Source organism: Callorhinchus milii, unplaced genomic scaffold (genome assembly GCF_018977255.1).
Source record: "Callorhinchus milii isolate IMCB2004 unplaced genomic scaffold, IMCB_Cmil_1.0 Scaffold2, whole genome shotgun sequence".
Classification (NCBI taxonomy): domain Eukaryota; kingdom Metazoa; phylum Chordata; class Chondrichthyes; order Chimaeriformes; family Callorhinchidae; genus Callorhinchus; species Callorhinchus milii.
Window position 1 is genome coordinate 21,697,578 of NW_024704743.1, and position 26,178 is coordinate 21,723,755.

The following is a 26,178-nucleotide window of genomic DNA, read 5'->3' on the forward strand; positions in this document are numbered from 1 at the left end:
AACTCACGCATGCTCTGCTAAAAGTATGGATTATTATTGTTATCCACAAGAGAAAAACTACTCCATTAAATTATTTACCTTTACACATGTAATGTTAGATTAATGCCTGGAATGTACACTTGAATGAGAGTTAAAAGCAGAAATGTGCCGCCGATCAGCGGTTGCAACCATTGTTATTATTGAATACTTTGCATGCAGTATGACTCTATGTAAAGAATCTTTAAAGAATTTCGAAAATAGACTTATAATAATTATCCTTGTATATAGTTGCCCTTTATAGGGCCTTATCCTGTTATTGAGAAGTTTCAAAGCTTTTCACAGAATATACTGTAAAGTGAATTGACTCTATATTTTGTGGGTGAAACGTGGCAGCCAATTGCGTACAGTAGTGTCCCACAAACAGTCATAGATTGATTGACCAAATTATTTTTATTATTTAAGAAAAAACTCTTTTTTAAGGAATTATTATCCCCAGAAAAGCGATCCGTCAAGGGTCTAAAAACCGTGTTCTTACTTACTACTAGGTAAACACAGGTGTGGAGTAAGGAAACTTGCCTAAGGTTTCACATCACCCAGGAATCGAACCGGGGTCTTCTCGCTTGCGAGGCTAGTTTGCTAACCAATATGCTACAGGACTCCATAGGGTCTTCAAAATTAAGACTGCACTGAAGATTTGCTGAATTTTGGAAGCTCTAAGATATGATATTTTAGTGAAAACTTGACTTAGTTGGTAGCACATTCACCTCAGAAGATTGGGTTCAAGCCCCATGTCAGGACTCAGAACTCATTTTATCTAGGCTGACACTCCAATGTAGTGCTGAGGTGTGCTGCATTGTTTAGAGGTGCCATCGTTCGGAGAAGATATCAAACTGAAGTCCAATTTGCCAGTTCAGGTAGGGTTAAGGATCTCATGGTATTTTCGAAAACAGAGGGTAGTTTCTTTCAGTATTCTGGCCAACATTCCCCAAAATAAAACTGGTTATTCCATTTGTGGGTACTTGCTGTGCACAAATTGGCTACCAGGTTTGCCTACACTTTACAGTGAATCCTGTGAAGTGTTTTGAGACATCCTCCTGATATGTAAGGTACTATATTAAAGGCAAAGATTATTTATTAATCATATTCCTCCCTCTTTATAACCCCATTTTGTAGCTGTAAAAATTGCTTAGTAAATAGACTTATCTCACGTTGTCAGATCATAGTTGCTCTGCGAGGCTAAAATGAGTACCTGGGATTTGCACATGCATGACTAAGTACACTTTTGTTTGGGCCAGCCTTGCACTCCTGCACTGAAGCTTAACGCACGCACGAGACAACACATTAGTAGTTGACATGAAGATACTACTGAAATTGCTGTAACCATTGCCTGATGTCTTTATCAAAGAACAAATCATGTTTTCGATGTGAAGAAAGATTCCTTTCTTATTGGAAATGCCTGTAATGTGATTATCGGCTTTGGATTCGAAACTCCTCATAATATGCATTCTCTCACATTTCGAAGTAAAAACAAGGCAAATCCTTGATGACTTATCTACAGGAATGTTGAGGATTTCAGCTAATGCCTTGAAAGTGCGACCCTCTAACGTGTCTACATATCAATGTATAGACACACTGGAGGACATCTCAAGACCTACCACTTTGACCACACTTACATTTCACAACCTCATTTGGCTCCCAGCTTGAGTGCCCATGTTAAACATCTTGGGATGTACTCCTAATGTGAAAGGCACTATATAAATCTGTATTGCTTTTGTGTTGTGTTGTAATGTGATGTTTTTTGATTTGCCGTATTCAAAACCTCCTTTGTTTTCCCCCAGCAGTTGTTCTTGAAAGAAGCAAAAGGATTTGTAAAACAAAACTTCAAGATTAACAAAAGTGCAAATTTAATGTCTACGTATTACAAATATCCCAGGAGACACATGAGTTGCCTTTCATCATTAATGAGCTTTAGCTCAGATTACAAATCATTGATCATATTAAAATCCAGTGATTTTATCAATAATAATAATCCCTGCATTTGATATAGCACTTTACCATGTCGTCAAGAGACTACACCAGATTTTACTGTGAAGTGACTGTGTATCCAAACATAGCAGCCAATTTTTACACAGCAATATCCTGCAGAAAGTGAATGACCAATTTTATTTGGGAGACTGTTGGCCAGGACACAGGAGGACTCCCTTCTCTTTCTGGTGGTGGGGGTGGTGAGAAATGACTAAATCTAGAGCAACATTTTGCATTGATTTTAATTGTGACTTTCACAGTGGACTGTGGAATTTATCAGCTGTGTTTAAAGATGCAATGTCAAATAATTATCAAGTCCATAAGAAGCCAACAATACAATGTCTTTCTCTGACACTGACTTCTGTATTTAATTGCAGAGTATGGTTTCCTGTCTCTCTCTGGCATCTGGCTGCAGAGCATATTTTGGCAGGCATAGGGTATGACCTCTTCACCCTGAGACAGATTGCAGAGGGTGTGTTTATTTTGAATCAAGTTATAGTGATCTAAACTACAGAATGACATGTACCGCAATACATTTCTACAAGGTAATTAACTGCTGATAGCTCTGTCAATTTTATTTCAAACACCGTAGTTGAGAAGCACCCACGATTTTCTATTGAAAGTCTCTGAACACTCATTATTTGACCTAGTATACAGTAATACTTAGAGTCCTGTAGCTTAGTGGCTAGAGCATTCGCCTCACAAGCAAGAGGATCTGGGTTCGATTCCCGGCAGAGCGAAATGTTGGTCAAGTTTGCTTACTTCACACAACTCTGTGTACCGAGCTGTAAGTAGGAACCCGGTTGTTAGCCAATTGGCAGCTCACATTTCCAGGGATAATAAAGCATTTCGCCCACAAATATACAGTCAATCCACTTTATCATAATAATAATAAAATATTTGCATGTGGCATTCACAGTCACTGTGAAGCGCTTTGAGACATCTAGAAGACGTGAAAAGCGCGATATCAAATGCAAAGATTATTTATTATTGTATAATTCCTTCAAGATAAATTTAAAACATTTTGTCACTCAATCCATGACTGTTTGTTGGTTGGTGGATCGCCAATAATCCCTTCATAAAATAATTATTATAATTTGGTCACTCAATCCATGACTGTTTGTGGGACATTGCTGTGCGCAATTGGCTGCCGTGTTTCACCCACAAAATATAGTCAATTCACTTTACAGTATATTCTGCGAAGCACTTTGAGACGTCTCGAAGACGTGATAAGACGCTATATCAAATGCAAGTACTATTATTATTACCATAGAGACTGTATTGAAGCAATAGAGCAATGTGAGTGAGCAGCCTGGAGTTGTATTGCTTGCTGGCTTTCCACCCCTCCTGCTGACATTTTACTAAACGTTCACTTTGAATGAGCACAAACTATGTTGTGTGACTCTCTTATAATTCCTGCATGAAATTGAATTTACGCTCCAAATAGTTCACATATTGGATTTCTAGACTGTAATCATCGCTAAATTTTAACCAATTTAGTATTGAATTTTTTCTCCAAATGCGAGAATAAATTGTGTGGTGTTTGTGCTAATTCCAAGATTGTGCAGGATTGTTCAGGCTGCTACCAGGATTTAAATCAAGCGAATGGCTGTTTTTCAATAATGGGGAAATCTTTATTTTGCTTGCGGTTTCAGCACAAGGTTAGAGCTTCAAAAGAAAGGCCAATTTAATGGAAAGTTCCACCGGGTCTGGCTTTCTCCTCGTCCCCTGAGTCCTCCGCTCCACCCTCAGTGGCCGTGCCTTCAGCCACGACACCCCGAGGCTCTGGAACTCCCTTCCTCACTCCCTTCGCTTCGCTCCCTCTCTTCCTATTTTCAGGTCTCAGCTGAAGACGTTTCTTTTCGACCGCGCTTTGGTCACCTTCCTCCCCCTCCCCCTCCCCCTGACTCGGCTCCGGGATCTGTTACTGTGAAGCGCTCTGAGATGCCGTCCAGCGTAGAAGGCCCTATATAAATCCAACTTGTTGTTGAAAGTAGGATTCATATGGTAAAGCACAGTTTTACTCACTGTTTGGTCTCCATTAGGAGTCTACACTTTGTCTTGCAGTGTCATCGTTCTATATGCCCTGCCCTGCATGTTGTGCTATCCCTATATAGGCGTATCAGGAGTTCAATCTGGTTTCAAAGCATATTCAATTTGTGTGAGTCCTGCTCATGAATACTACAATTATGTACTCATTGGCTTTCTACAAATTTTTGTGTTTTGCCACATGCAAATATTTTATTTTTATTATAATGCAGTTGTATTTTAGCTTGGATGTCTGACAAAAATTTCTGCTTGCTGGACCGGATCTCTCCTCCCATCCCCATTAGTCCAGCTAGCCAGGCTTTTAGTGTATGTGAAAAATGTAAGTAGTCCCCAGGATAACCTCCACAAGCGGGTGTTCCCCAGACTCTGCCAATATCCCCATAAACTAGCGGTTGTTGCAGATGCCTGTTGCTTTTATTATGCATTACAATGTCCTCATGAATATTTATTATAACAATAATCCTTGTGTGCCTTTCATTCGGGAGGATGTTACAAAAGCTTCACAGGCTTTACTGTAAAGTTATTGCCTGTGTATTTGTTGACAAACAAGGCAGCCATTTTGCACAGAGCAATGTCCCATAAACAGTCATTACGTGAATGACCAATTCTATTTGTTGGCCAGGACACCGGATGAAACTTCTGTCCCTTTTCAAATAATGTCACATGAACAGATAGGTTTTAACATCTCATAGGAAGGATGGTACCTCCAACAATGCAGCACGTCCACAGCTCTGGAATGTCAGGTTAGACTATATGAATTCCAAGTCCTAACATGGGGCTTGAACCCACAACTTTCTGTCTCAGAGATGAGCGTGCTACTAACTGAGCCAGGTTGACACAAAGATTCAAGGGAAGCTTGGTGGAGTGACCACGCAGCCAAAAGAACTAGACTGAGATAGCCTAACCTTACTTCACATACTCGTACATGAGAAAGGTTGAGGAGACTTTCAACTCACCAAGCTGGATTCAAATCCAGGTCTCGGAAGTGAAAAGCCATGAACGTACTCATGCACCTGCTAATTTAGTTTTTTTTTAGAAAAACTTGCTTCTATAAAATGCTTCTGAAGGGATTTCTGATGGTGAGTCCCATGTTTTTAGTGCATAATTCTCTGTGTCCCACAGTCAGTAATTCATGAATTTTATACCTTCCTGACCTCTTCTGACATTTCTTGCAGCTGCTCGTATGATGCAGATGTCTGGCATTTGTGACATCTGCATCATTTATATCTTATTAAAATTGAATGTACTGCAGCACTTGGAGGAACTGGAAAGTGGATAGTTCTGAAAATGTCGCAGGAGCGACAAGAGTCTTCACTTCATGGCTGTTCATGCCCACACACACCCTCAGCTCCCAGCCCCAGCCAGCAATGTCAAAAGCTTTGAGACATCCTCTCGATGTGAAAGGTGCTACAAAATTGAAATTGTATTGTATTAATTGTGGGATTTTGCTGTGCGCAAATTGGCTCAGAGTTCACCTAAAAAATACGCAGCCACCACACCTTACGAAATCCTGCGAAACGCTTGGAGATATCCTCCTCCTGGCATGAAAAGCGCGATATCAAATGCAAAGATTAGTATTATTTTTAATCATCAAATCACAAGCGACGAATATGGTTAAAATGTAGATAGAAAACAGAAATGTTTCAAAATAAGACCTGTAACAGCGGAACGAGTGGGTGAGTCAGCAGGGCTTGTGACACCGCCCTCCCCAATCACACTGAGGTACTGACCCATTTACCTGTACGTTTTGGCAAACCCGGTGCTATTTTCAACCGCCCACAGCCTGGCCACTGATAAACTGGCAGCCCAGTCTGTCAATCAGAGCCATGTTAGGCAACGGCAGAGTGGTGGAGCCAAGTCAATCCCACTCCCAATTCTTCGAACCTAGATCTGCCACTGTATAAATCTCTCTGAAATCAGTATGAAGTCATTATTCACTGCTAGCATTGCTGGGTGGTAATCATGACTGGGTATCTGTATAATACAATGAGTATATACAATTATAATATTATAATACAACTATAAGTAAACCAATTGTGGGGGTTTCAAAGGGTTTCACAAAATATACAGTCAATTCACTATACAGTATATTATGTGAAGCTTTGAGATGTCTCAACTACTTGATAAGGCGCTATATCAAATGCAAGGATTGTTATTATTTTTACAGAATCAAACAGCAATGTGATGGGTCTGAGATGCTATCGGCAAACAAAAAAGCAGAGAGTGAAACAAACAAAAGTGGCTCCAAAAGCGAACACATGCATTGCTATCAACAACAACAACAACGAAATTACATTTATAGAGCACCTTTTACGTCGAGAGGACGTCCCAAAGCGCTGAACAGTCAGATGTCGGGGCCCGAGCATTGGGGAGGGGTGGTGTAGGGGTGAGGGACGGCAGAGAGGTGGGAGGGACCAAAGGCACGGACGAAGAGAAGAGTCTTGAAGGATGCAAGGGAGGAAGCGAGGCGAAGGGACCGTGGGATGGAGTTCCAGAGTGTGGGGGCAGAGAGACTGAAAGCTCGGCCACCGATGGTTGGGCGGGTCGGGCGGGAGACATGGAGCAGGCCCGAGCCTGATGAGCGGAGGGAGCGGGCAGGTTGGTAGGGAAACAACAGATCGAGAGGTAGGAGGGGGCAAGGCCATGGATGGCCTTGAAGGTGAGGACGAGGATCTTGAACTCCATCCTCTGGGGGATGGGGAGACAGTGGAGTCGGGCGAGGGTGGGAGTGATGGGGTCGCGGAGCCTGGTGCGTGAGAGTACACGAGCTGCAGAGTTTTGGATGATCTGCAGCTTGTGAAGGGAAGAGTTGGGAAGGCCGATGAGGAGGGAGTTCCCGTAATCGAGCCTTGAGGTGATGAATGCGTGGGTGAAGGTTTCGGCAGCCTGAGGGGTGAGGCAGTGGCGGAGTCTGGCAATGTTGTGGAGGTGGTGGTAGGCAGTGCTGGTCATGGCGCGGATGTGGGGGAGAAAGGACAGTTCAGAGTCCAACAAGACACCCAGATTCCTGACTGGCTTAGTGAGGTTGAGTGTGCAGCCGTGGAGGCTGATGCTGCCAGCACCTGAGGTGTGGAGGCGCTGCCATGAGCCAATCAGGAGGGCCTCGGTCTTGCTGGCGTTCAGCTGGAGAAAGTTGGTCCTCGTCCAGGACTTGATGTCGGACAGGCAGTCGGTCAGGACCACAGTAGTCCTGGAGTTCAGGGTGGAGGCAGAGAGGTAGAGTTGGATGTCATCTGCATACATGTGGAAATTTACCCCAGTCCCGCCTGCCCATCCTGCCCTACCATGTCTGCAGATGATGTCACTAAGGGGGAGCATGTAGGGGGTGAAGAGGAGGGGACCGAGGACAGAGCCCTGAGGAACACTGAACAAGACGGTTCGGGGGCTGGAGGAGAAACCGTTTGCTGCGACAAAGTGGAGGTGGTGTGAGAGGTAGGACCTGAACCAGTCAAGGACAGAACCTTGAAGGTTGAGGTGAGAGGAGAGGCGGTGGAGGAGGATTGAGTGGTCCACGGTGTCAAAGGCGGCGGAGAGGACGAGGAGGATGAGGAGGCAGAGGGAATCCTGGTCACACATGGTCAGGATGTCGTTTGTGACCTTGACCAAAGCAGTTTCCAGAACCATCAATTTGATGTATCTGAGCAGAAGCTCTTGACTGACATCCCTGGAGGAAGCCTACTTCATTATTTAACTTAGCAAATGTGGATTGAGTGACCTAAAACATGATTTTCACAGAGTCTATTGAATGAACTTTGCATTCACACACATGATTCATAACATATCGTGAAAGACAATCTCTTTAATTAAGGGTAGCATTCAATACTTTCTGAGATAGTTCTATTCACTGCAACAGCACTGATGTAATAAGCTGAAAGGCCTCCTTCTCTGCTATAAACGTTTTATGAGGAAATAATTCATTTGATTGCTATTTAGACCCCGGTCTTTTTACAAACAGTATAATTTACATTTGCATAGCGCATTTCACCACAGTCGATCAGCTTATAGTGCTTTACTTTGGCTGTGCACCTGAACTGGAGAAGGGATTGCTGAAGAGGGTGGGTGGGCGGGTGGGTTTGGGTGTGGGGGTAGAAGATGACTAATAGCCCGTTTAAATAGGTAAAGAGGGTGGGAGGGAGGGAGGGGGCTAGTTGGAGGTACTCCTGGATGGAATTCCTGAGAGCTGGGACCGAATGTTACAGTTCCCACCATCACAATGTAAAGACCCGAACAAACCCCCAAGTTGAGAGTTCCACAATTGCCACCAAACATGGAAATTACCTGGAGTGGAATGCATACTCTCACCCAGGGCGGGGAAGGCATTCTGCTTACCTAATTCCACAGAGTATTAGACACAGGTTGGCAAGAGCCAATATGCAATATGGTATCTAATACAATGTACAATATTTTATCTGATAGAAATAATAAATAATCCTTGCATTTGATGTAGCACCTTATCACGTTGTTGAGATGACTCAAAGCGCTTCACAGAATATACTGAAAAGTGAATTGACTGTATATTTTGTGAGTGGAACTGTATTATTGCATACAATATTGTATATAGCGCCACAATACATAATATTGTTATTATATTGTAGTATAAAATATAATAATAATAAGTTTCATAACGTTGGAACTGGGGATGGTTAGTTTGGTTCCTTGGGTTGTGGTGTTGGGAACTGTGACATTCAGCTGTCCTTTCTCCCTCACATTTGTGCCATAACCCGCTCTACCTTCCCCCACCTCCACAATATTGCCCAACTCTGCCACTGTCGAAATCCTCAGGCTGTCAAAGCCCTCATACATGCCTTCAATACAACTAGGCTTGACTATGCCAACGCCCTACTCTTCAGCCTTCCCTCCACAAGCTGCAGATCATCCAGAACTCTGCAGCTCATGTCGTCTCCTGCACCAGGCTCCATAACCGCATCACACCCATTCTCGCCCAGCTCCACTGGCTCCCCATCCCTCAAAGGATCGAGTTTAAAATTCTCATCATCACCTTCAAAGCCCTCCATGGCCTTATCCCCTCCTACCTCTCTGACCTGCTAACCCCTTATCAACCTGCCCGCACCCTCCGACCATCAGCGGTCGGGCCTTCAGTCTCTCTGTCCCCAATCCTCTGGAACTCTATCCCATATTCCCTTTACCTCGCTCCCTCCCTTGCCTCCTTCAAAGCACGCCTCAAGTCCCTTCTCTTCAAACGGTACCATTGGCCACCCTCCTACCCCTACACTCCCTGCCCTCCACCCTCCCCGATCCCAACCCCCTCCCCCACTGCTCAGGTCCTAATCCCTCACTGTTCAGCGCCTTGGGACATCCTCCTGATGTGAAAGGCGCTACACAAATGTAATTTTGTATTGTATTGTATTCTTACTTTAATTATGCTTTCTAAGGGAAAAGCAAAATTTCACACAAGCAAAGTTCTCTGAGGCGCCAACTGAGATTAAATTAGTTCTGCAGAAGCACAGAGAAGGTAGCAGGAGGCAATGTGCACTCAGCAGGAACCTTTTAGCATATATTCATTGAAAAGGACCATTAAAGTCCTTTTTTTAAACCAATTTTCAACATAAATACCTATTGTTTTGGTAAATCGATAAAAAATGTAATTTGTTCCTGATTGGTCCTCAATGATAGTGCAAAATTAGCTCTTCCACTAACTATGTCATGTGATATTGAGGTTCAAATAGTTTAGCTTAAACTGGTCAAAACTATTTAGTACTAATAATACTTACATTTGATATAGCACCTTATCATTTCAAAATGCCTCAAAGCGCTTCTCAGAGTTCTTCTGTGAAGTGTATTGACTGTGTATAACTGTAATTGTAGGCAGACTTGGCTGTCAATTTGTCCTACCAACAACCATAATGTGAGTGACCATTTTTTTTGATCTGGAGAATTGCTGGCCAGGACACCAGGAGAAATTCCCTTCTCTTTTTTGGATAACGGCCATGGGATCCTGAAATCCACCTGAACAGGCAGATGGAACTTGGTTTAATGTCACATCTGCTGTATTGGACCAATGTCCCCAATTGGGCTGTATTCACAACTTTATTCAGGAAAAGTAATCTCAAAGACTATTGGATAGACACTCTGATCTATTATATCAATAGGGCAATTTACAAAATCCTCTCATACAATGCTGTGGAAGCACTGTACACATAGAGAGGTTGGGATAGAATTAACAGAAGAGACATCTGGTATTAAGTGTTGCACAGTTACAAGAACCAAGCCTGGGGAGAAGAAATCACTGTTTCCGCCTCCGTGTTTGATTTTGTCAATGATAATGATATATTGCGTATCCAAGAATAACTGGCTTTGCTGACTCATATTCTTGATCTCTTATAATGATTCTATAAAAGAGCAGTAATCTGCAGCCAGAGAAGTGGAGTGGGAGGGACACTGACAGAATGATTCAAGATTTCGTAAAGGGCGAGACAGGCCCGAGTAATCTTGCCACTTCTGTTCAACTTGTGCTGAAAATATATTTTAAGACATGTGCCAGAAATAGCTGGTAGTAGGAGAATAATGGACAATACATTGATGTGAAACACAAGTTCTGCCTTGCATTAGCTATCTGATATAATGCATTTCTTCAGTGTTTCACATTCAGAAAACATCAGTGTAATACTGAGAACTGTTAGTAATCCTGTTAGTAAAGTCTGCGTAACGTAAGTATTTTGTTATAACTGTAAAAAACACCTATACAGCACAAGTGATCAAACATAAACATCTTAGCTACCATTTTGACCGTGCTTTTGGTCATCTTTCCCCTCCCCATCAACTTGTATACTTGTTAGTGGCGTGCTGTAGCTCAGTGGTTAGAGCACTCGCCTCACAAGCAGAGGACCTGGGTTTGATTCCCGGGCTGGGCGAAACGTTGAGCAAGTTTCCTTGCTCCACACACCTCTGTTTACCTAGCAGTAAGTAGGAACCCAGTTGTCAGTTGATTGGCGAAGAGTGACATTTAAATGTGGAATCTCTCATCACAAAAGGTTCTTAAAGACTTGTATACAACAGTGAAAAGGAGTTGGACAATAATTATTATATTTCTCTTGTACCTTTCTTTGCAGCCAAATACACTCTGCGAGGATGTCTCAAAGCACTTTGCAGGATATATTGTGAAGTGGAGCGACTATATTTTGTGGCTTTATGGTTAGTTGACCACTATATATACACACATAGTAAAGGTAATGCTATGGGGAAGGGCTACTTTTAGTTGAAATTGTCCTTCTTACTTTTTCAGAGAGTCACAAAGAACGATACAGAACAGAAATAGGCCATTCAGCCTTTGTACTCCAGGCAAGCATCCACCTGTCCTATTCACCTCACTTTTCCTTTTTCATTAATGTAAAGATGTGCTTCTCCTATAAAATCCAGGGCACAGACACTGAATACCCACCACAGAGCCTTATGGGGGAAAAAAAGATCGACCTGTTTTTCTAAATGGATTTTAATCTTGATGCTCCTGAGTGCAGTGCTCTTATGCTATGACTGTCATGACTGACAGCGCCAGCTTGAGCAGAACAGAAATACAAGATCACTGTCAATTCTTCAGCAAATTTTCTTTTTTATTAAGGCGGAATGGAAATTAATCTTCTCTCTCGTTCTCTCTCTCTCTCTCTCTCTCTCTCTCTCTCGAGCGATTTATTTTGGTGGGCATTATAACATTGAAAAAAATAAAATGGGATCTGTCAGCTTTAAAGAAAGGGCACACAATTTCCACTTGACTGTAAACGCTCGTTCCAAAGACATTTTGTCAGTGAATAAGGCACAGCTAGAAAATAAGTTGTATCTTTCCAGCAAGAAAAGTAACTTGGCTCAGGTTCAGAGGCTCTTTGAGCTACAATAGCAAATACAGCTACTCCAGCTCTTAACAGAGAAGAAATCTGGCATACACGCTATTATTTTCTCCAAGGCTAAATAGTTAATTTTACATCTAAATCTATGTATCCTTGTGCATAATTCATTTTTCTCAGAAGAATTGGTCTGAATAAATCATTTAAAAAAAAAGTCAAATTCAATTTAGTTTTTAAAAAATTAATGTTAATGCAGGGTCCCGTTCTGTCAGTGCGTGGGGCTATTTGAATAAAATATTTCTCCAGGAGTAAGGCCTAAGCAGTTTTTATGGATGCAGTCTGTTTTTAGAATGGTCACCTGCAGTCCTGTAAGGGACTTAGAAGAAACTGAAGTGAGAAAAATCCCCCAAAGGAGCTTGAAGTTACTTTAATGTCACAATATATGTCACAAACTACTTATGGTATTTATTTAGATTATTGGTCAAAATGAATAAAGGAATAAAATTACCTTTCACATTCTCGATAGTTTGAAGATGTGATGTTAGCTTTGCTTAGTTGGTAGCATCCTCGCCTATGAGTCAGAAGGTTGTGGGTTCAAGTCCAATATTTGGATTTTCAGCTCACGCTCCAGACTAATACTCAATACAGTGCATGGGAAGCACTGTATTGTTGGAGGTGCCTTCCTTCGCATGAGTTGTTTAAACCAAGGTCCTGTCTGCCTGCTCAGGTTGACATTAAAGACCACTTGGTGTTATTTGAAAAGAGAAAGGGGTTTCTCCCATTGACCTGGTCAACAATTCCTCCATATAAAATTGATCATTCATTTCATGGCTTGTTAGTGGGACATTGTTGTGTGCACATTGCCTTCTGTGTTCGGCTACAAAATACGCAAGATAAATTGCATGAAGTGCTTTTAGATATCCTCCTGACTTGGAAGGCATGATAACAAATATGATGGATGATGATTATGCCCAATAATTCAAGCATATGACCCCAGGAAGCAGGAAGAAGATTTCAAAATGGATCCCAAAGTGGAAATGAAATAAGGGAAACTGGTTAGTGCACAATTTGTGTTTTCATCACTTCTACATGTCATGTGTTATGTATGTATTGTACTTTAATATACGTTCTGTTTGTATTGCCCAAAGGAAGGGGAGCAGGAGGGGGAATGCCGAAATCCGATCAAATAAAATCAAAAGTCTCACTGTGGGGCTTGAGCTCACAACCATCTGACTCAGAGGCAAAAATACTATCAACTGAGGCAGGCTGACATCTAAATTGTAAGGATTATTAGGGGAATGAAAGATTTGCCAAGTATGGTTGCAGTTTTAAAAGTAATATAGAACATGCAAGTTTCTTCAAACTAAAATAGATGAAGAGGAAAATAACAAAGTAAAATATTTTTTACAACACTTTTCATTATAGAACATGGTGGGAAACTGTTGAGGAGGAAGTGGGCAGGAGATGCATTGAAGCTTACAGAAGAACAAATTAGTAATGAAATGGATTTTGAGAAACAAGTGCTGAATTGTCATAGAGCTACACGACTCAATGGAATGCATCCAAAAATACTTAAGGAAATGGCAGTAAAATTGGACATGCATAGTTTTATTTATTTGCAGAAAATTACAGGAGAAATAAAGTCTAGGAGTATTTCCTTCACAGTACAGAGGAGAGTAACATGTCTGAGGGATGAGTTCTAAGGGTATATCACACTATGCCAGGCAGCATCCCAGACTGCTTAACAATGGTGGAGATCGATGCTGAGCCAGGGGGAGGGGGAAGGTGACCATAGGCACAGTCGAAGAGGAAGGTCTTGAGGCGCACTCTGAAAATAGGGAAAGAGGGGGCAAGGCGAAGGGATTAAGGGAGAGAGTTCCACAGCTTCAGGGCATAGTGGCTGAAGCCATGGCGGAGCGGAGGATTCAAGGGACAAGGAGGAGCCGGAGCCAGTGGAGTGGAGGCAGCAGGTATTGCTGTGTGACACAGGAAGAAACCCATATCAATACTTTTAGATACGCTAAACCAGCAAGTGGAGAGGGTACAGGCTTTCTGTTCTTGATTGTTATTTAATGAGCCCTGTTGGAAAGTGTACCAGTATGCACATTTGAAGAGCACACCATTAGGTTTGGTTGTGATGCCTCCGGATGTAAAGGCTATTCTCACTAGTGAAGCTGACTCTGCAGCCTTGGATACCTGGTTCTTATGTCGGAGCCTTTGAATGTCAGTTAGTAAGTATCTGACTTCTTTTGAATTTTGGGTAGTATGAAATTGCAAAGGAAGTGAAGAGTTTGTAGGTACATGTAAGGGAGAAATGGTCAAAGTGGGCAAAGGAAGGCATGCTTAGCAGGTATGACTGGGTGAAGAAGGCAGCTATGTATCACAATATTATTAATCCTTGCATTTGATATAGTGCCTTATCACGTCGTTGAGATACCAAAGTGCTTCACAGAATATACTGTAAAGGGAATTGACTGTGTATTTTGTGGGCGAAACGTGGCAGCCAATTGCTCACAGAGGTAGCCCTTAAACAATGATGGGATGAGTGACCTTTTTTATTGGAGGATTTATTACGCCCAGAAAGCAATCCACCAATCGACTAACAACCGCGTTCCTACTTATTGCTCGGTAAACAGAGGTGTGTGGAGTAAAGAATCTTGCCTAAGGTTTCTCCCTGCCTGGGAATCAAACCCGGGTGCTCTCGCTTGAGAGGCGAGTGCCCTAACCTGACTTGTACGAGACTCCTATGATTAATGAGAGAGGTAATCCTGTTCTGGTTCTGGATATTAAGATCATCTTTTTCACTGCAGGAGGTGTTGACGCTTTCCATATTCAATTATGGAATAAATTGAAAAGGTTCTCTGGATTGACAATATAATTTTAAGAATAGCACTGGCCAATTAAAACAAACAGGTTTTTGACACAATCCATATGATCGAGCACCCTGACTTCTGAATTCCTGGCCATTGATTTTCCATTTGAACTAAGATGTCTCCTTTTGTTTTCTTTATCTTTTTTACACTTGACTCGAGTGTTCTGGAGTTAAAGGTCACATCCCATCCTTGTCAATTTGTCCTTTTCTTTGCTGGCATTTTTACAATCGCTTTCTTCTAATCTGAAGACCACAGTTAAAGCGAAGGCATGCTGCGCAAATGAATCTATTCTCACAATGAAGCAGATGCCCTCTCTCTGGGGAATGGGCTTGCAGGGTTGATGACAAGCCTGTTCCTCTTCAGATGGAGGAAGTGCAAATTATCTTCCTGAGAAGCAGGAGGTGTGAGGATTCGGGTTCACCTCGGCCAGCGTATTACCACTCGAAGGCATGTTTTCATTATCACATTAAGCAAAGCTCTTTCTTATCAGGAGGAGCCCATGCTTACCACTGGGAACTGGAATCATCACTCAAACCACAATCTGTTGGCTTTTCTGTACGTTTCTTTCTCTCCCACCTGCTCTGCTTTTCAGCAACATACACTAGTTTCGAAACATATTATGTGGAATTCAGTTGCGAACTGTCACCGACTGATTGTACTAATACAACTGGGAATTCATTCCACTTCTGTACAAAAAGGTTTTTCAAGGGAAGGTAAAAGCAAACACTCTTAAGACACTGCTTGGTTTGTTTAGGCATCAGTCTAGAGATCAATGCATAAAGTAATGGAGCGTGAACCGAATTCCCGTTTCCTACTGCATGAACCATTGAATTTCTCCTGATTGAATTACTATTTATGTTCCGACCACCTATACGTCAGCCTGAATTCAATCACTTGAAATTTCCTTCCTCTTCCTCCGAACCTCACTGAATCAGCCCAGGTAGCCCTTAAAATCATTTACTTATATCGAAGCCGGATTTCCCAGTTCTGCATTGAAGTAAAATATAGGTTAACTTCTACGCCCTATTCCCACTCAGTTCTATGCTCCCTTGTATGAAGGCTGTCAGGAGTCAGCCAGTCATGTCCTTCCCTTTGACGGTGATTGACAGCCGTTGCCCAGCCATGTGCCTTCATCTGATGAAGATTGGCAGTTAGTCACATTCTTCCCTTTAATGAAGATTGGCAGAAGTCACACACTTTTATGAATTCAACGGAATGAAGTCTGACAGCAGTCAGTTAGCCATGTCCCTCTCTTTAATGTAGATTTGCAGGAGTCGCACCAACAAAACTCTTTCTCGTTTTTTACTTTGTTTGTATGCAAGGTTAATCCACCCAATCTTTTACCACTGTTTAATGCAGCTAGCTAGNTTTTTTAATATCAATGCTCAAAGTTAGGTTTCTTCCAGTTACATGCCAATGGAACCAGGGATTGATGAGATTCTTTATTAATAATAATATTTTTCGCATTTTATATAAACAAAGCACTTCATAGGATTTACTATAAATATATTTTATGAGATAACACAGGGAGAAGCGTCATTTCTTTTGTAATAGTGCTGTGGGATCTTTACCATCCACCTGAACAACGGGATCTTGATTTAAAGTCTTATCCAAAAGGACATCACCTCCAACAAAATAGCAAACCCCCAGCATTGCATTGGAGTGTCAGCATAGACCATAAGGGTTGAAAGTCCTGACATGGGGGTGGAACCCACAACCTTCTGACTCATCGAGTCAAGAGTGCTACCAACTGAGCCAGGCTGTCACACCTTTTCTATCAATCCAACAGCTCAAAATAATGGTAGATTTCTGGTTCATCAAGTTACTGCTGATGTCACGTCCTGTGTGCTACACATTCGCCAGACATGAAGTGATATCGGCAGCAAAACCCAGTAATCAGCTATTTTGATTGTCAGCAGGTCGGAGTTGATGTGACTCCTACAAATCCACATTAAAGAATTCGACATGACCTTCTAACTGCTTTGGAAGTTGGGGTGTGCATATGCCCCGTGAATGCAGTCCACACCGCAATGTTTTCTAACTAAATCTGCATTAAACAGCTGTGTCACAGAGATACGTAATAGCTGAACCAGAAACAGTCACCCAATTTATGTTAGCAATAAGCATTTTGTATAATTATTTACTGTATATCCCTTCTGCTGAAGCAAATATGTCTGAATCATAAGTGCGTTTTTCTTTGACAGAGAAACATCTGATTTAATTATCTTAATTTCAATTTGTTTGCGTACAAATACACCTCACGACACTTGGCAGCATTTACCAGTGAAGTGCTTTTAAGATTTTTCACCATTATAGGCATATCAGATGCAAGGAATATCAAACAAAAATAGTCATTCTTGCACCGGGATTCACCTCTGAGTGAGAAACTTGCCAGTGTGCCAGCCGCTGGTCGCGGAATGTACTTTCGTCTGTTTGTATATCTTGTCCATTTGTACGGTTGGCTATAAGTACTGTGAGAAAGAAAATACTTCTAGTGTCTAAACACTGTGGAATCCTGTAGCTCAGTGGTCTGGAGTCCTGTAGCTCACTCGTCGGGCAAGCAGGAGACCTGAGTTCAATTCCCGGCAGGGCGAAATGTTGGGCAAGTTTCCTTACTCCACACGCCTCTGTTTACCTAGCAGTAAGTAGGAACCCAGTTATTAGTCGATTGGCAGATCGCTTTTCCGGGGGTAATAATTCCTTCAAAACAATAATAATAACAGTAATAAATCGGTCACTTCAATCCATGATTGTTTGTGGGACATTGCTGTGCGCAATTGGCTGCCGCGTTTTGCCCACAAAATATACAGTCAATTCACTTTACAGTATATTCTGTGAAGCACTTTGAGATGTCTCAAAAATGTGATAAGGCGCTACATCAAAGGCAGTGATTATTATTATTATTATCATTATTATTATTATTAAATGCTTCAAGACGTTGCCCCGTGTGAAGGGTGGTACATAAATATAAGTTGTTGTTGTTATAGGTTCTTCCCTGTTGAAGTCTCAAAGTACTTTGCAATGGTTACAGAATAACAAAGCTATTGGCTTCTCATATTGAGCACAGGGTCCCATAAACAGCCATAAAATAATATTGATAATTCCTGCATTTGATATAGCGCCTTTGATGTCTCCATGCACTTCACAGTGTATTAATTTAAAGCGTAGTGACTCTATTTTTTAGATGAACTTGGCAGCCAATCTGCGTACATCCATATCCCACACACAGCCTTGAAGTGAATGACCAATTTTATTTGGGGGATTGCAATATAAATGAAATCTGTTGCTGAATTTCTCCCCACAAATTGTAGAAGCATTTTTTCATGATTTACAATTTGAATCCATTGATTGTGCTATACAGAGTAATGGAATGAGTCATAATATTAACAATCACAGCAAAATCCAACTGAACTTGACTAATAGAAAATGTTGGAAGCACTTATCCAGGAGACATAAACTGCATTGCCAATTTTTATTAAATTATTTTTTTCAAGAATAATCCTTGCATTTATGAGAAACTCTGGGGGAAAGGGACATGGCTCACAGGTCAGAAGATGCTGTAGATTAAGATGAATTGAATTAGTAATTCTTTGTTTAACTGTTCACTATTTATTCTAATTCCTATGTCTATAATTCAGAGCGGTAATTCTCAAAATACGTTTTGTTGATATTCTCTGAGCAACAATAGATTTTTAAAAACTGTGCTTATTTGAAATGTTGCCTCAGCATTGAGTTGTGCGTTATACAGGGTGAAAATAATTTGGTCACAGTGCATTTTTAATGCAGCTTTCCTATTATGAAAAGCATTTCTCTGAGATGCTAAATTTGTACCAAAAGCCTCTGCAGGCAGATGCTGATCTGATCACATGTGATGCGTTCAGGGAACCTACATCATTCTGCACACACCAGACTAATATTAATCGAGGAAGTGGGTTCTCAGGTTTAGATGCATTGGGATCATTCTCTGTAGAAAGCCTACCACACATTGTGAATATTATTCTGAATAATGTAATTGTGCTGTTAAAATAAAAGAATAGGAATGAACTAAATGCACATCTCAAAGGTGGAACTGTTCTGAAATTCATGCTGTAGATAAATAATTCTATCCCCAGTGTGTCAGTGTTGTACTGTCACATTGCTTGTGGTCTGTTAAGTAGTAAACAGGGAGCATTCTCTTTATTGTCATTCTCTTTATTTATTGAACATGCCTTTGCTTCTGCATCTAGTTACAAAATGATCAGTGGTTTGACTTTCCAACTTCATTCAGGCTGAAAGTGGACTGCTAAAACTATAGCGTAGGCTCCAGAGCTCTCAGGCAGAAAACACAGAGCTGTGTTTCTCTGCACATTTCCAAGGGATAAGGGATTTTCTAGTCATGCAATCTTTACCCACAGGCTGATATGGCAAACAGTTGTACAATATACACGTCCATCCACTTATTTTCTGCTTTTCCCAGCCTCAGCAAAATATATCCAAAGCCCTATAAAATAGTAGTTATTTTATTGCTTGAATTTTGAAATTCTGCAGAAGCCCATTGTAGCAGAGTAGCGGAGGTCTATAAAATCTCAAATACCCTTATAATCTGTCTCACCCCAACATGAAAGGTTCTGTATCAATGTAAATTTACATTGTGTTGTGTAACGGCTGGTCGGCCCTCACAAATTTCATTCACTGTGCATACAAGCAGAAAGCAGGCTCACTTCAAAATGACAGGCAGTTTTTCATGTGATAAAAAAACAGCCAACCTCGGATTCGTTGCTACGACATACAGGAAGTGAGTGACTCTGAGAGTGATCTACCGATTGAAACATTTGTCGACATAAGCAGGCTGAAATTTATATCGACGTCAACATACAGGGTAAGTTTCACGTGTTCGTACACGGGAAAGGACCCAGAACTTCAAATTTTTATCGACATACACGGCATGTCGAAATAAACAGGTTTGAGATAAGTGGGTAGCACTGTCCCTTTATTTTGGTATAAATGAATCAGGAAAATATAACTAATAATGATAATCCTTGCACTTAAAATAGTTCCTTATCATGTCTTCAAGATGTCTCAAGGTGTTTAGCAGGATTTTACTGTGAAGTGGAGTGAGCGTGTTGGAAAACAGAGAAGCTTATCTAATCTCTCTTTTTAACATGCCTTTTGATTCCACCTCAAAAGCTTTCTAGGGCAGAACATTTCACGTTATCATAACCCTCTGCATGAAGAAATTTATACTACCATCTATTTCTATCTCACATTAACTCCCAATCCCCTATCTCATTACAAATCTTCCCATTGAGATGGCAATGCTCCTTTATGCATGATGGCCTTCATAACAACAACAACTCACGTTTATATAACGCCCTTCACGTGGGGTAGCATTGGAGAGGGCTTCACAGTGGCTGAGTGTGACAGCGAGTCAGGGGGAGAAGGAGGGGGGAGGTGGATGTAAGCACGATCAAAAAGGAAAGTCTTTAGGTGGGATCTCAAGGTGGGTAGGGATGGGGCGTGATGGAGGGATTGAGGGAGAGAGCTCCAGAGTTTTGGGGTGTCGCGACTGAAGGCACAGCCACCGATGGTGGAATGGAGGGCACGAGGGACAAATAGGAGGCCGGAGCCACCCGAACGGAGGCAGCAGGAGTTGGAGTGGGGGGTAAGCAGGTCGGATAGGTAGGGAGGTGCGAGGGAATGAAGCGATTTAAAAGCGAGTGAGAAGATGTTGAAATCCAGTGAATGGGAACCAGTGGAGCATGGTAAGGACTGGTGTGATGGGGGTTCAGAGTTTCATTCGGGTGAGGATCCGGGTGGCGGAGTTTATAATTAATTGGATTTTGTGTATGGTGGAGCTGGGGAGACGGGCGAGGAGGGCATTGGAATAGTCCAGTCGGGAAATGACAAAGGAGTGGACGAGGGTTTCGGCTGGTTTTATTGTGAGGTGTGGACGGAGGCAAGGAATATGGCGGAGGTGGAAAAAAGGGGTCCTGGTCAGGGAACAGATGTAGGGTAGAAAGGAAAGCTGGGGATTGAACCTGACGCCTAAGTTGCGCACGGGTTCGGAGATTCTGAGGGAGAGCCCGCAGGAGAGAAAATATTAATGGGAGCCAATGAGTATGGCTTCAATCTTGCTGACATTCAGCTGCAGAAATTTGCACTCATCCAGGCCTTGATGTGCGTCAAACAAGCTGACAGGACATTAGCGGACTTGGAGTCGCAGCTGGAGGAGAAGTTTATTTGGGTGTCACTCACATACATGTGGAAGTTGACCCCATGTCTGAGGATGACATCCCTGAGAGGGAGCATGTAGATGAGGAAAAGAATGGGGCCAAGGATTGAACCTTGGGGTACCTTGCAGGTTACTGGGCCGGGGCGAGAGGAAAAAACATTAGCCGAGATGAAGTGCTGGTGGTTGGTTAAGTAGGACTCGAACCATGCAAGTGCGATCCCACTAAGGTGGTTGACAGAGGAGAGGTGGAGGAGGAGGATGGCGGGATCGACTTTGTCAAATTCTACATGTCCCAAAAGCACGTTAGGTCGCCAATGTTTATTTCAATATTGTTTTGCAATGCAGCGCAATGCCCAAGTTTGCCTGTGTCGGACTGGGGTGACGTCAAGCTGAAACTTGTTTATTTAAAACTTTGCTTCGAAAAATAGATTTGTTCACTGCGTCCTTTCTTTGGACAACTCAAACTACGAATAAAAAATAAAATAAAAAGAGTTGCGGTTAAAATAATAATTTTATAATGATAATAATAATCTTTACATTTGTTTCAGTGTCTTTCACGTCAGAAGGACGTCTGAAAGCGCGTCACAGGATATACTGTAAAATTCTGTGACTGCGTGATTTGTGGGCGAATGCGGCAGCTAATTTGCAATCAGCAAAGTCCTTGTCGGGAGGGGGCGGGGGGGAGGGAGGAGTATAGTTTCCTTGGAGCTCCAATAAAATATGCACTTTAAAAATCTCATTGAATAAAAATAATTGGTCCATAAAACTGTTACTACTTTGTGCAATCTCCTTTCCTGTTGCCGTATCTCATGTTTTATTTTATTGGGAGCTTGGCAAAGGAATATTGATATATGTGTCAACCCTCTGTGTTGCTGTCACTAGCCGAGTTCCTGAGCCAGGACTCCCAGACAATGATGAGGACACACCACAGCCTGACTCATCAGTAGCAATACGAGGGGCAGACCGGTCATGTGGGGCAGAAAGCCTGCACGTTGAAGTAAAATATTATTGGTTTTAATGGTCCCAGTGAATTTTTACCATGATTGATCCTCAGATGGCTCTATGGTGACTCCTATATCTTGTGGGTCATTCAGGCTGTACAATGTGGCACTGCACAAAACACCAATATCACGGTGGGAAACCTACAATAAAATTAGATGTACCCATGGAGGAGAGGGGAATAGAAAGGTATGGGAGGGAGTAAGTACTGGGTGAAGTCTCAAGTAGAATACAAACCGCGGCATGGACTACTTGGGCCGAATGGTCTGTTTCTGTGTACGGCACAGAAACTCCTTCCTCCATAGGCTGCAGAGCATCCAGAACTCTGCAGCCCGTGTCCTCACCCGCACCAGGCTCCGTGACCCTATCACCCCCATCCTCGCCCGATTCCACTGGCTCCCCATCACACAGAGGATACAGGTCCAGATCCTGGTCCTCACTTTCAAAGCCCTCCATTGCCTTGCTCCCCATTACCGCTGCAACCGCCTAATCCCGTACAAACTTGCCCGCTTCCACCGCTCAGCGGGCTCCGGCCTGCTTCATCTGCCCCCGCCTCGAGTGCCCCACCATTGGCAGGCGGACCTTCTGCCACTCTGCCTCCACCCTCTGGAACTCCATCCCGCAGTCCCTCCTCCTCGCCTCGCCTCCCCTTGCCTCCTTCAAGACCCATCTCAAGACCCTCCTCTTTGACTGTGCCTTAGATCACCCTGCTTTCCCACCTGCCCTCCACATTCCCCGATCCCAACCCCCAGTTTGGGTCTGAAACACTGACTGTCCAACGCCTTGCGATGTCCTCCCGACATGAAAGGCGTTCTATAAATGGAATCTTGTTGTTGTTGTTGTTGTTGGGACATCCTCCGGATATGAAAAGCGCTACACAAACGTAATTTTGTTGTTGTTGTTTATTGTATGTGAATCCTCACCAGTCTCCCCAGCTCCACCACTCACAAGATCCAGCTTATTCAAAACTTTGCTGCCCACATACTGACCCGGACCAAACCCCGTACCCACATCTCAACAGTTCTGGCCAGGCTCCACTGGTTCTCCATCACTGAATGGATCGACTGCAAGATCCTCACACTTGTGTTCAAATTCATTCACTCCCTGGCACCTCCCTACCTCACTGACCTCCTCACTCCCCAATCCACCACCATCACCTCCGCTTGACTGGCTCCGGCCTCCTGTTCGTCCCTCGCACCCTCTGCCCCAGCATTGATGGTCGTGGTTTCAGCCACTACGCCCCAAAACTCTGGAGCATACTCCCTCAATCCCTACACCTTGCCCCCTCTCTCCATTCTTTCAATTCCCGCCTGAAAACTTTCCTGTTCGACCGTGCTTACGGCCACCTCTCCCCTCCCCCCGGCTCGGAGTCAGGCTCCGCCACTGTTAAGCACTCTGAGACGCTCCACAGACGTGGTGAAAATGATAAACTCAAAAACAATGCAAGTTCTTTCTTTTAATATCCCGCACTTGGACAAGCTCAAAATGCACCCAAAAAACATCTGGGATTTAGATTCATGCATCACAAGGCAATTTAGCAGGCTTGGCTGCCCTTTAATGCGATCAGTGTCGCAGAATAACCTATTTGAACTCAAGCTCGCAAACTTAAGCTAATGTTTTCAGAATCCGGCAATTACTTTGCACTGCTTAATGAGTTCATAAAATGAATGTCATGTAACAGTTCTTATTATCACCATTCAGTTCCATGTCCGAGACCACGAAGGACTTCTTCTTTGGCATTTTGATCAAATAACTCAAGCGAATCATGTTTAGCACTTGGCATTTCAAAAAAAGATACAGATGGGAAAATCAAATCTGCCGATCTATAAATAATCCGCGCGCTTGCATTACAAACAGCGGGCAGGCTCCAAAAAGAATGCGATGAAATGGAAATGTTTACTGAGGTGTTATTTTAATTAGAAGCAAATTCTCATTATCTGTAACATTTGGTCTACGCAATGAGAATAAGACACAAATAAACCTGGGGAAGAGTCCTCACAGCAGAATTTGATCAACTGGCACTAATTGACTTTTTAAACCATTATCTATAATTAATGATTGAAGTTTTACTCATTAAGGCTTGCCATGTCGTATCACTCTTCAGCTCTGCCGGCAGAACTTCTAATAAAAAAAATTGATGAAAGTGTGATTTTAAAACCACGGAATCCACCCCTTGTGGTGGTACGAAGCGGAAGAATAGGAAATATTGTGCCACTAGCGAACATTACTCATCTGTTCACCATGTGTTTAGAATGGGATTTCCAGTTAGAAGCACACAATGAAAAGACCAATAATTAAATTGGTCATTTTCAATCTACGACTGTTTGTGGGACATTGCTGTGCGCAATTGGCTGCTGCGTTCGCCCACAAATATACAGTCAATTCACTTTACAGTGTGTTCTGTGAAGCGCTTTGGGACGTCCTCCCGACGTGAAAAGCGCTATATCAAATGCAAGGATTATTATTATTATTATTATTGGTTTAGTGATCAGCGCACCCAAATGGCTAAGCACCTTCCACTTATCCTCATACTGCCCTCAAGCAACTTTTGCTGCTGTTTAGTGATGCTGTGTTCATGCACTTTTCTTCCTTATTCTTCCCGAGCTCTAAATACTATCCTGCGGGCTCTGCCTCCATTCTGCATCCTGGCTTTGTTGAAATCAAAACTCAATACATTGTCTCAGGCACTTAAAAAATATCTTTCCCAAGCCCTCACAACTATTAGGACTCCTCCAAAAAAATCCTTGCATTTGATATAGCGTCTTTGACATCAGGAGGTCTCAAGGACTTCAAGCGATATACTATCATGTGTAGTGACTGCGTCTTTTGGATACAAATGCAGCAAACAATTTGCACGCAGCAATGTTCCACAAACAGCCATGAAGTTGCTGACTGATTTTACCTGATGTATTGTTGGTCAGGACCCAGGGAGAAAAAAAAATTGTTTTTGAATTGCGCCATGTGATTTTTAACATCCACCTTAACAGGCAGATGGGACCTTGATTTGATCACTCAATCCCAAGGACGGCACCACCAACAAAGCAGAGTAACCCCACCGCTGCATTGGAGTGCCAGCCTAGACTATGCCACTTGAAAGTCCCTGACGTGGGGCTTGAACCCACAACTTTCTGACTCAGAGGCAAGCAGGCTACCCACTGAGTCAGGCTGACACACATAATGATGGATCTTGCAGAGAATTCAGAGCACTATGTCTGTAGCTGTTTCTTTCTCCTTAACACTTTGCTAAATGACCTCCATAAACAGCGGGTGGGATTTTATGCTGATTTCTGCTGTAGTCCTGGCGTAGCCTTGGCAAGGAGCGGAATGGAATAAGTAACAGTAGGCTGGGCTCTGCGGGGGATGACCGCAGTTGCGCCTAACAAGATTTTACAACATTCCTGTCATATTTCTTGTGCCCTATTTAAGATCATAACATTAGGAATAAACTGCTCCCCAGAGTCATAACATTTCATTTGTAAGTGGAGAAAGCGAAGCCAGCTTGAAACCTGTTACCTGAACTCAGTATTCTATCAGAGCTTTGGTCAGACCCCCAGGCATCCCAAGGACCTGGACAGTCAGGGATTCGGACGCGAGCAGGAGGGGGTTTGAGATAAGGTCGGGTGAGGGCAGGGAAGGTAGAATGTGCGGTCGAAGAGGAGAGTCTTGAGATGTGCCTTGAAGGAGGCAACAACAACAAGAACAACAAGATTACATTTGTTTTGCGCCTTTCACGTCGGGAGGACGTCCCAAGGCGCTGGACAGTGTACAGCATTTCAGACCCGAGCTGGGGTCAAGGGAGGAGAAGGGAGGGGAGGGGAAGGGGGTGACCGATGGCATGGTCGAAGAGCAGGGTCTTGAGGCGGGACTTGAAGGAGGCTAAGGAGGGGGCGAGGCGGAGTGATTGGGGGATGGAATTCCAGAGGTTGGGGGCAGAGTGGCTGAAGGCTCTCCTGCGAATGGTGGGTGGGTGGGTCGGGGGACGTGGAACAGGCCAGAGCCGGTTGAGTGGAGGGAACGGGCAGGTTAGTAGGGGTTTAGGAGGTCGGAGAGGTAGGGGGGGCGAAGCCATGGAGGGCTTTGTATGTGAGGCCAGGGAGGGAGCGAGGCGAAGGGAATGTGGGATGGAGTTCCAGGAGGTGGGAGCAGAGAGGCTGAAGGCTCGACCGCTGATGGTGGAGCGGTGCGATGGTGGAGCGGTGCCGGGCGTGCGGACGTGGAGCAGGCCAGAGCCCGCTGAGCGGAGGGA

At 43.1% G+C, this 26,178-nt stretch overlaps 1 protein-coding gene across 1 annotated transcript in view; it reads right to left on the reverse strand.

Moving 5' to 3' along the window:
- Positions 1 to 26,178, reverse strand: part of gpr158a (G protein-coupled receptor 158a) — a 193,917-nt gene that overhangs the window by 36,589 nt on the left and 131,150 nt on the right. The window lies entirely within an intron of this gene.